Source organism: Bicyclus anynana, chromosome 7, assembly GCF_947172395.1.
Source record: "Bicyclus anynana chromosome 7, ilBicAnyn1.1, whole genome shotgun sequence".
NCBI classification, from domain to species: domain Eukaryota; kingdom Metazoa; phylum Arthropoda; class Insecta; order Lepidoptera; family Nymphalidae; genus Bicyclus; species Bicyclus anynana.
Window position 1 is genome coordinate 6,690,017 of NC_069089.1, and position 12,097 is coordinate 6,702,113.

Genomic DNA, 12,097 nt, shown 5'->3' on the forward strand with positions numbered 1-12,097 from the left:
ATGAGACGATCAACTTTTTTATTTACCAAAATTCTTGATTCTGGTAGCTATATTGTCTCATCGAGATGAAGCTACTCACGAATAATTATCTTGATTAATAATTGACTAACTTAAGTTAAGTGCGTACCTACTTCTTTTGAACTCTGTCCAACATGATGTAAAACCACGATACGGCAAAACAAATTGAATTTGGGTGAAAGCGCAAAAAACAAATGTAGTTTTGATATGCGCTTTTGATTCGAGTATTCTTTAATTTTCTCCAAATGCGTACATTAAGGATCGCTAAGTGTAAATGTCTGATTGCAAAAAATTGCGGGTTGGTTCTCTGTCACAAATTACGTTTGCACCTAATTGTTTCATTGTTATCCGAAAGGCCACTTCACACCAAGGCTTAATGTAATACAGCATTTTTGGCGTAAACTTAATCTATACAATTGTCATGAAGAGGTTTAGGGTTTATTTTTTTTTTGGTTCTTTTTTTGTTAAGATTTAACTCAAAATTACTTTTGAGTTAAACTCACCAAACTTAAAAATGTTTCCTACTGTTAAATCGATTGTAAAAAGGTTTTTATCACCTTAAATTATGTCATCAAATATAAGATAACATAATCAAAAGATGTTCCAAAAAAAAACTATCTTTTATAACCGAGAGATTTTTATACTTCAAAGGACATCTTGCTACATCGTTTTTTCCTATTAATTTCATCTTATTTCAATCATTTTCATCATCATAATGACGATCATCACATAACCCACTAACAAATTATCTTTTTCTTATTACAGAGCCGAACTTTACAGGGCATCCTGCTACGTAGGTCTAGGTTTATACTATTAATTTCATCGTAGACGTGTAAGCAAAACGTCCTAATAGGCTGACGCAAAAATTCATAATAGGCTGTCCAATATGTCGCAAAACCGGCAACATACACTTTTGATCGGAACATAGCAATGCTGCTTCGTAGCTGAAATAATCATGGCGTTATTAGACCTGGCAAAAAGTGCTTCTACACTATTAATTTGTACAATAATAATAATATAATTTAACATAATATTATAGTAAAAAATATTAGACCGGTGTACATACAGGAAAACAGAATAGTAGTAGGAAATCAGAACGATGTTCAAGATACACGATCGTAACACAATAACATGAAAAATACGAAAACAACTTATCATTTTAACTGTAGAAAAATATATATTGAATAGTAAATTAACACATAAAAATACGTACAGCTTATTTATGGTGCTGTAATGTTGAATATCGTACTACATATGACGTCATAATGATCAAAATAAAATGTATTAAGGAGTGAGCTTTACAATTAAAAATTTAACTGCATATAATTTAAATAAAAACAAAATCTCATACGTCATATGCATGACGTCAAAATTATTAGTATTACAAGATCTTAGCACAGCATTACTGCTAGACGTCTGAAATGTATACAGTTGCAATAGAAATGCTGCTCGGCGGCATAAAATAATAACGAATTAATTATAACCATTTAATAAGGGCACAATACTATAAAAATATATAGGACCGGTAGGTATACTCAAGAAAATAGATACTTTAATGTTGGTTATTACATGACTTAACAATGACCAAGACATAAAATCGCAACACAACAATACTGGTTGGCGGCGGAAAATAATAAATAATTACTTATATTATCATTTAATAAGTGCACAATACTATAAGAGACTGGTATAAACACAAGAAAACAGATATAACACGATTTTGGTGCTTTAATGTTGGTTATCGTAATACGTATGACGTCACAATGATCACGATATAAAATCACAACAGAACAATACTGCTTAGCGGCAGAACATAATAACTAATTATTTATATTATTATTTAATAAGGGCACAATACTATAAAAAATATATGGGACCGAAATACTTATGAAAATAGATATAGCACGTTTTTTGGTGTTTTAATGTTTGTTATCGTAATACGTATGACGTCACAATGATCACGATATAAAATCACAACAGAACAATACTGCTTGGCGGCAGAACTAATAACTAATTATTTATATTATTATTTAATAAGGGCAAAATACTATAAAAAATATATGGGACCGGAATACTCATGAAAATAGATATAGCACGTTTTTTGGTGTTTTAATGTTGGTTATCGTAATACGTATGACGTCACAATGATCACGATATAAAATCACAACAGAACAATACTGCTTGGCGGCAGAACATAATATCTAATTATTTATATTATTATTTAATAAGGGCACAATACTATAAAAAATATATGGGACCGGTAAACTCAGGAAAATAGATAAAGCACGTTTTTGGTGCTTTAATGTTGGTTATTGCATGACTTCACAATGACCAAGATATAAAATCGCAACACAACAATACTGCTTGGCGGCGGAAAATAATAAATAATTACTTATAGAATTATTTAATAAGTGCACAATACTATAAGAGACTGGTATAAACACTTAATACATATAACACGATTTTGGTGCTTTAATGTTGGTTATCGTAATACGTATGACGTCACAATGATCACGATATAAAATCACAACAGAACAATACTGCTTGGCGGCAGAACATAATAACTAATTATTTATATTATTATTTAATAAGGGCACAATACTATAAAAAATATATGGGACCGGAATACTCATGAAAATAGATATAGCACGTTTTTTGGTGTTTTAATGTTTGTTATCATAATACGTATGACGTCACAATGATCAAGATCAAATGATCAAATCATAACAGAACAATACTGCGTGGCGGCACAAAATAATAAACTAATTATTTACATTATTATTTAATAAGGGCACAATACTATAAAAAATATATGGGACCAGTATACTCAGGAAAATAGATATAGCACGTTTTTTGGTGTTTTAATGTTGGTTATCGTAGCACGTATGACGTCACAATGATCAAGATCAAATGATCAAATCATAACAGAACAATATTGCGTGGCGGCAGAAAATAATAAACTAATTATTTACATTATTATTTAATAAGGGCACAGTACTATAAAAAATATATGGGACCGGAATACTCAGGAAAATAGATATAGCACGTTTTTTGGTGTTTTAGTTGGTTATCGTAGTACGTATGACGTCACAATGATCAAGATATATAGGCGGTTGATAGCGCCGCGCGCTCATTGCAAGTTTATCCGTGAGTGACCCGCACACTGCCGGTAAAATTACGAAAGTTAACAATCTCGACTGTTGGCCCTTGAAACGAAAAGTTGGTATTCTAGTGAATTTCAGTGACTTTTTTATTTGTGCTGCGGTGGAATTCCAGGTGAGTTTTTTAGTTTTTAATGCGATGTGGATACAATACTCGTTAGTTTATAGGCAATTACTCCAGATGAGGATAATGGAAAATTACAATTTTCCAAAAACCAAAACACACGATAGAAATTACTACAGATTTATTAATTTTAAATTGTGAATGAAAATTTTTATTTTGTTTAATTAATAAGATGTACGATAATGTTATATGGAGCCAACTATTTCATTAGAAAATTTTATATATGCTTAATGCATATATATCGGAATTCCAGATGAGTTTTTTCAAAAGGTTGTAATGAGATGTGGATACAATACTCGGTAGATTGTAGGCAGGTACTCCAGATGAAGATGATGGAAAATTACAATTTTCCAAAAACCAAAACACACGATAGAAATTACTCCCGATTGCTTAATTTTAATGTTTAATTAAATGATTTTTTGTTTAATTAATAATATGTACTAAAATAATAGAGCCTACTTTTTAATTAGAAAACTATAAATATGCTATAAATCGAGATGTAAGTTGAAATAAAAAAATAGTAAAGCGCATTTTTCCTATAATGAGATTTTTTCTGCTGATGCTAATTGTATTACTCCCACAAAAGGCCCTTAAAGATCATTAAAACATTTTTATAACCACCCATAAAGTCGTTTTAAGTTAAATTATTCCAGTTACAAATCTGATTTTCATTAATAGTTAGCTTTGTTAGGGTGTAACTATTGCTATGTGGTTACTTTCTAAATTCAAATAGAGGATTTTCCTAATTTTTCGCTTTTATTATCAAGAACCTAAGTGGTCTTTGGATTTATCATAGGTCATTTACGGTAATCAGTTTTTAGTTCAAAAACTGATTAACGCAATAGCTAGTATGTAATTTTTACTATATATAATATTATATAGAGGAAAGATTTGATTGTTTTTTTGTATGTTTTGAATAGGCTCTGAAAAATTCGTTCACTGTTGTGAAGCTACACTATCCCCGAGTGCGCTAAAACTCTATACTTGTCACAGATCTAAAATTTTCTTGACCCGGATATGTCAACTGATGTATGGATTCAAAAGCAAACGTAGCGAATCTAAAATGATGCATATGAAAGTTAAGGTAGACTGGTATATGGGTCGATTCTTGAATGCGACGTCAATTTTCTTGGTGTACCTAAAATGTTACATCTTGTTTATAAGATTCTAAAGATAGTCACTCTGTAGACGATGAGGTATGCTGCGCGATTTAGTAAAAACTTTGAAGCTTTTTATTTTTGATTAACTCACTGTCTGAGAGCCGTGATAGCCATTGGACGACCTCTGCCTCCGATTCTGGAGGCTGTGGATTCGAATCTGGTCCAGGGCATGAACTTTCAACTTGTCAGTTGTGTGCATTTTAAGAAATTAAATATCAAGTGTCTCAAACGATTAAGGAAAAACATCGTTAGGAAACCTGCATACCAGAGAATTTTCTTAATTCTCTGCGTGTGTGAAGTCTATCAATGCGCATTGGGCCAGCGTGGTGGACAATTAGCCTAATCCCTCTCATTTTAAGAGGAGACTCGAGATCAGCAGTAAGCTGAATATGGGTTGATCATCATCATCATCATCATCATATCAGCCGATGGACGTCCACTGCAGGACATAGTCGTTTTGTAGGGACTTCCAAACATCACGATACTGAGCCACCTGAATCCAGCGAATCCCTGCGACTCGCTTGATGTCGTCAGTCTACCTGGTGGAGGGTCGGCCAACACTGCGCTTACTAGTGCGGGGTCACCATTCCAGCACTTTGGAACCCCAACGTCCATCGGCTCTTCGAACTATGCGCCCCGCCCATTGCCACTTCAGCTTCGCAACTCGCATGGGTTGCTAATGATAATTAACTTAACACTAATAAAGACAGACTAGAGTCGATTTATTAAGAAAATATAAAATGCTAAAGCGTTAGTCTGGTAAAAAAGCAACTGACGTACCTCAACTACTTTGGAATCTGGTATAGAAATAGACGTAATTGTAATACTGGCGCCACGCTCATGCTATTTACGTCTGAAATCAAGGATGAACCAAATGAGAAGCAAAACTAAAACAAAACACCACATACTAGACTTCAAAAACCACTCAGCCGCTCAGTAACCTGTACTTTGTACCAGTGCACATGCACTAGCAAAGTGGAAACTATGTATTTATTTAATTAATACACACACACACACACAAATATAGGTACAACTTGTATAACAAGATTATTTGTGATTTATAAAAAGCCTTTGAAGAGAGCCTTTAGTCGAGATCAATTTGATAGTGTCTACTTGGTTAATTGACAAGGACCTTTTTAAACATTGAGTAAGGCTCGGATCGGATGACTAATCTTAATAATTTAAAGAGACTTTTACAAGGATAAGTGACTGATAAAGTACCAATGCTAACTATAACTCCTGAAGATAAAAAGCTTAGCTAGATAGTAGGTTGCATTTACGATACAGACTTTCACAGGATTTTTTGAAATATCATCTTTAAAAATGGGAAGGGGAACTTCTTTTAAAAGTAAAAGAGAAAGTCCCGGACGTCTGCTAGTATTAAAAACGCATTAAAATATGTGCTTATTTTACATGTTTTAGTGAAAAACAACAAATATTTCAACATACAAAACGTACGTATATAATAACGATATCTTAATTACGAAAATCCGTCCAGTGGTTTGGAAGATATGAGGTAATAAAGAATATTACATAAATACATACATACATACATACAAGATACGCGCGAAAAACATAACCATTCTTGCAGTCGGGTAAAAAGGTATTACTGGCTGAATTCAACGTGCGCTGCAATGTTACGGAGTAAATGGATTTCTTTCTTTGGCCAGAAACCTCCGTAGAATAGGAGGAGTGATTTGGGAACGTTTATAGAGCAAACATTACTTTGAATTTTTAGAAACAAATGTTTTGTAATCCGATTTATATATTTATTTCAAACAAACAAAGAAACACATACAAATGAAATAAACAGGCAAGTAGATACTTGCCTGTATACCTGCAAAAAATAAATTTTTAACTGTAATTAATTAGTTAATTACCTTTATTGTTAATTAAACTATCCCCCGACTATGTTAAAAAAGTTACTGAATCGGTCAAGTTTATAATTATTCCATATTTACATACAGTGGTGATCTTTGACCAGTTTGCTCTCTTGAGAGGATGAAAAAATCTAATTCTACACTAGCGGAAACACACGATTTCGTTCGGCTGATAACCATAGATTTTTCCGGAATAAAAAGTAACCAATGTTCTGCTCCAAGGTCCAATTTATCTCCATGCCAAATGTCATCCAAATCAGTTAAGTTGTTTTGCCGTGAAAGGTAACAAACAGACAAACAGAATTACTTTCGCATTTATAATATTAGTAAGGACAATGATAGAGGACACTAGCACATCAAAACTGAGGCGGACAAATGTGAATAATTGTCTTAATTTCATTTAGTCGCTTATTGAAGAACGAACGTAATTTAAACTAATAATACTTACCTAAATATTTTCTAAATAAACTATATATATAATGGAACTATATATATGTATAATGGAATTAAAGACAAGATTGTGGAATTAAATACATGTGTGCGCTCATTGGTGTCAGCTAAATTCGGATCACTTTGCGGTGATTTTGTAGGCACGTAACATATCTACAGTATAAAACTATCATTGAGTATGGATAACAAAGTGGAGATTAGGTAATTTTTGCATAATACCTAATATCTGTTTAAACTAATTAATAATTATCTTCTCATAATAAAAACTAGCGTAACAAAAAATCTAACAGGTCTAAAGATCATATCATTTATACATACTTAAGGTTGTATCCACACTTACGAACGAGTTAGAAGCGAGGCCACAGAATATACCAGTACCAGTTTACTATATGGTTAATATTAAACTAGTATCTACAACGCGAGACGTGATAATCGTCCGCAAAATCACCAGTGTGTAAACGCCATAAGCTAAAAGCTTTTTTGCTTTGTTTAACACGTTTATTATAATTGTAATACTGTCAAAACGCGCTTGATAAACTTATAATTACAGCTGCTAGGAGGAAATGAATATTCCGTTAACGTGCAAAAGCACATCTCGACAATAATTCTAATGTTTGCAATAAGTATTACACCTTTTCCTGAAAAGGCTAAAATATATCTTACTGAAAGATGTTTACTACACTTTCACGCCAAAACTACTAATTGAATTTGGCTGGGATAAATATATATATTAGATCCTAAATCCTAGATTAATAAATGGGATACTTTTTATCCACGACTAAGCGAGATTTCTGAAAAAAAAAAATGATTTTCAGGCGGACTATGTGGCGGGAATCCTCTAGCATATTATATTCTGTCTCACTGTTTTGTATACATAATATTTTACAAACACATTGCTCTACAAAAATTCAATACATGTTCGTTATGTTGCCTACATAATTAATTTTATCTTTATCATACAATCGTAGGATGTGTACGTTATACCTGTAAATCGTTATACCTATTTCCAACATAATATATTTTAATACAAACGATCATTAATCATGAGTGAAGATCTGATTATATTTTTCTCAATGGACAGCTGCAAATCACTCACTACAAATATGGTTTTATACCTACCTACCTGTAGGTTATGATAATAACATTTAATATTTGTTATTTTTAATAATTTCAAGTCAGTAGTAATAACAGACATCACACTGGCCGTGGCATTTAATATTACGAATAAAGAAACTACGAAACCATTAAAAATATGATATCATATAATCTTATCAATAGATTCATCCATGCAACAATAAAGTTCATAGCGAAAAAATATTTTATGGTCAACATTTCGCAACAAATGAAGGCTTTAATGCTCTGATACTTTTACAAAAGTCATTGACCAAATTGCATACCTAAAATAATATATTTATTATACTCACACGGGTTAATTCGGCACAAGGTTCTTATAGAAATATACGTTCTGCTTAAAGATGGATATGGACAATATTGTAACTATAGTAACCTTACGATCAAAAGTCAAAATATAGTAAAATTTTAGGGGTTGGGGAAATCCAAGAGTCGTCAGTATCAAACACCATTTTTAAATTCTGGTTTTTTGACAATTTCCAACCCCTTTTATTTAATTTTGTACATACACGTTGACAAAACACATTGTAAAACCGGATAAGTATTTTAATAACTTACTTACAAATCATTGGTGTATTTTACGAAAGCTTTTAACTAATCTATGAAAAAATATATAAGTAAATAAATACTTATTTTTGTAACGTTAACGATATGACACATACGTGCAATCTCGTAAACATCAGATCATAACAAGTATATTAACTCTAACAAAAGAGCGGCGAAGGCATTTTTAAATTCTGCCAAGGAATTTAAATATATTTATTTTTTATGTACATACTGAATACATTCGACTATGATTAGGGAAATAAAATATTTCATACAGAGTTAAAGCAGCCCCATTGATTCCGTGTTTAGCATATTTGGAGTCAGGCTATTTTTTCTTTCTACTAAGAAATGTTCAGTTATAATTCTTAGTTGGGAAGTTGGTGGGGTAATCTTTCTTTCGGTACCGGTTATAATAATTTATGATAATGATTGTTAAGGAGTCAAAACCCCTATCCAACCCTAAGCCTTATGTTGATAGAGATTAGAGATAAAAGTAAAACATAATAAGATACATTGTGTTTTAAAATGACAATGCATCAGGTGACCCAATAGTTGACGCTTTTTGCCTAAAATTTAACATAAAGGATTTGTTAGCCTTGCTATCCAGAGGTACCTCACCCCCTGGTAAGGGCAGCGTGGAACACATTTTATTGATCTTTATTTAAATTTTTGTCTGTCTCTCTGTTTGTCCGAGCTAACCATAGAAACGCTTTTAACGAATTGGTATTTACTTATTCTTCCCTACTTGGGGTCTCTACCGTAGGGGTTTGTGAAAATCTGAATTTCATGTCGATGACGTTGCGGGCTACACTAGTTATTTCCACCGAATACATAAATTATGATTGCTATAGAAAATGTAGTGTAGGTAAGTATCGATGTGAGAGATTAATTATTATTTACATTGTAGAACGTTTAAATAATGATGAAATACTAATTGATCATAATGCACGGGTCTAGTAATAAAAAAATATGAGTAGATACTTAGATACAATATATATACAACGTGTCTGTAATATTGGTACCAGTATTAAGAGCATCGACTTTAAGTATATATGCAAATATATGTATCGAAGATTGAGTAGGTGGTGTTTTATTGCATAAGTACAACTGTAATTAGTTTGCAATCGAATAGATTATTCCAAGCGTTTCGAATGAATTAAAATATAAATTTCAATTACTCTTTTTAACCTTAAATGTTTAAAAATAAATAATAATTAAAGCGCATTTTTTATTTGCGCATTTGTGCTTGACAATCATGCCTAATGGAAAGCAATGAAGCGCGCTTGCCTACAAGATGCCTATCACTTTTGCCTTGAAGGTACTCAAATTATTAGTGTCATGAAACACAGACGCCGATAGGGCATTCTACATCTTAACAGTTCCTAATAAATACACATTGGTAGATATATATTTCTTATTAAGGATCTGGACCTAAGGAACCTATTAACTCCCAAAGCGTCATCGATAATCCATAGTAATGACAAACTTTCAACGTTTATAAAATTACGAACAAGGACTACTTAACTATTATAGTATTTTGTTCTATTTACTAAGTGCATACCCTATTTCTCTATTTCTGGAACGAAGTACCTTCTGTATCTATTACATCTAGGTATTATATGCAGTATAACACTCGGTTAACCTATGATAACTGAGTGTTTTACAAAAATTTCCAGTAAATAATAATGGTTAATTAAAAGTAAGGTACTTATTCGCGTTTTGCGAATACCAATTTTGGTATTTCAAGTGTTAAGGGAAAACAACTTTTTAAGCAGCCTTGCTCTTATTAGGGGAGCGACATGCCTAAAGGTTAATGTTTATCTGTATTTTGGTAAAGTACGAATACATACCAATGGCGTAGCATACCTTGGAGTAACCCAAGTAGTGTCAAAATTAGTTGGGGAGGCCCAGGGTACAGATTTCTCTCAAAAGAAACAAAAATGCTTGCTTAAAATAAAAATTATAGTTACAACCAATGAAGGATGCTTCCATTTTTAATAACGGTTGTCTGTAAAGTCGGTTTACTGACTATAGTTGAACGTGCCAACGTAAGAACATACTGATAGAACGGTTGCATTTTTCAAAAGAAAATGTTCGTCTTTCTAAAATACTGTTCAGTAATCTTCATAGATCAGAATATACTTTATTTCTTGTAAAAAAAGTTGGCAACCGTAGAGCGGAACGGCGGAGGAACGACGCATGACGTCATCTTGTTTCGAGTGTGCAGCCGGCTCCATCGAATTATAAGACGTTGTCACGTCAATAACGAAGCTATGGCCACCACACACTCTCGTAACTCGTTAATTGTATCTACATATTATACAACGTTTTGGTTACGTTGTCCGTCAAACGTAAACAACGCTGTTCTTTTGTGTATGTGACATTGAACTTCCGTAACGTTCATTGCTTTTCGAATTCGTTTGGAAGCGCACGCACTTTGCGGCGCAAAGTGTACTGTTGCAACGCCTCGCCGCGGTTATTACATCGTTTCGCAATGTAAACGGTCTCCCGAATGAGAGGTGCTTCGTTCAGTTAATTTTTCAAAAGAAAATGTTCGTTTTTCTTAAATACTGTTCAATAATCTTCATAGACCAGAATACATAAAGGATTAAAGTAATTTCTTGTGAAAAAACGTTGGCAACTCTAGAGCGAGGGAACGACGTATGACGTCATCTTTTTTCGAGTGTGCAGCCGGCTCCATCGAATTATAAGACGTTGTCACGTCAATAACGAAGCTATGGCCACCACACACTCTCGTAACTCGTTAATTGTATCTACATATTATACAATGATTTGGTTACGTTGTCCGTCAAACGTAAACAACGCTGTTCTTTTGTGTATGTGACATTGAACTTCCGTAACGTTCATTGCTTTTCGAATTCGTTTGGAAGCGCACGCACTTTGCGGCGCAAAGTGTACTGTTGCAACGCCTCGCCGCGGTTATTACATCGTTTCGCAATGTAAACGGTCTCCCGAATGAGAGGTGCTTCGTTCAGTTAATTTTGGTTTCCAGTTACAAAATTATCCTAATAACACATTGGGCGCTTAAAATTTTACCAAATTGCTAGTAGGTTCCAAATAGGTTGTTTACCGTTAGGTAGTTTTAACAACACTTAATTTTTAAGGAACCATAATGAGTACCATTCTTAAAATGTTTTTGAAGTACCGCACGATGAGTATATGGTGTGTGTAGAATAAAGGAGGTCGGCCACTTTCATACAAGCTGTGACCAGACCATAGAGTGCCATGACCACAAATAATCTAATGTTTTATCGATAGCTTGCAATCTAGCAAATCATATCTTACTGAACTTTTTACTTTAAAGCCGTAAATCATCATTCATTTTTTGTTGAGGTTTGAAGTGAATTTAAAATTGACACAATTATTCAAGATATAATGTCAAAATAAATTAGCTCAATTTAAATTATTTGCTAACAATAAATAACGCAAAACCCTAATCACACCCTTAGCTTAATAAGTTATATATCTGTGGTGTAGGTTTAACAAGTTATTCATCTGTGGCAATGACACACAGAGTAAAAAGATAGTTGAAAGACTTTACAGTGACAGTTCGCTTCTTGGTGCTACTTGTCTTAATATTGCGTTTGGCATTTTGTTTTTTGGCGG

The 12,097-nt window shown here is 33.0% G+C and overlaps 1 protein-coding gene across 1 annotated transcript in view; it reads left to right on the forward strand.

Annotated features, from left to right (window-relative positions):
* The first annotated feature begins 3,135 nt into the window (after positions 1 to 3,135).
* The window catches only part of LOC112043722 (elongation of very long chain fatty acids protein AAEL008004), a 58,397-nt gene continuing 49,435 nt past the window's right edge, over positions 3,136 to 12,097 (forward strand). Inside the window, exon 1 of the mRNA XM_024079253.1 lies at positions 3,136 to 3,294. The gene's annotated coding sequence lies outside the window, so the exon portion shown is untranslated. The remainder of the gene's footprint in view (positions 3,295 to 12,097) is intronic.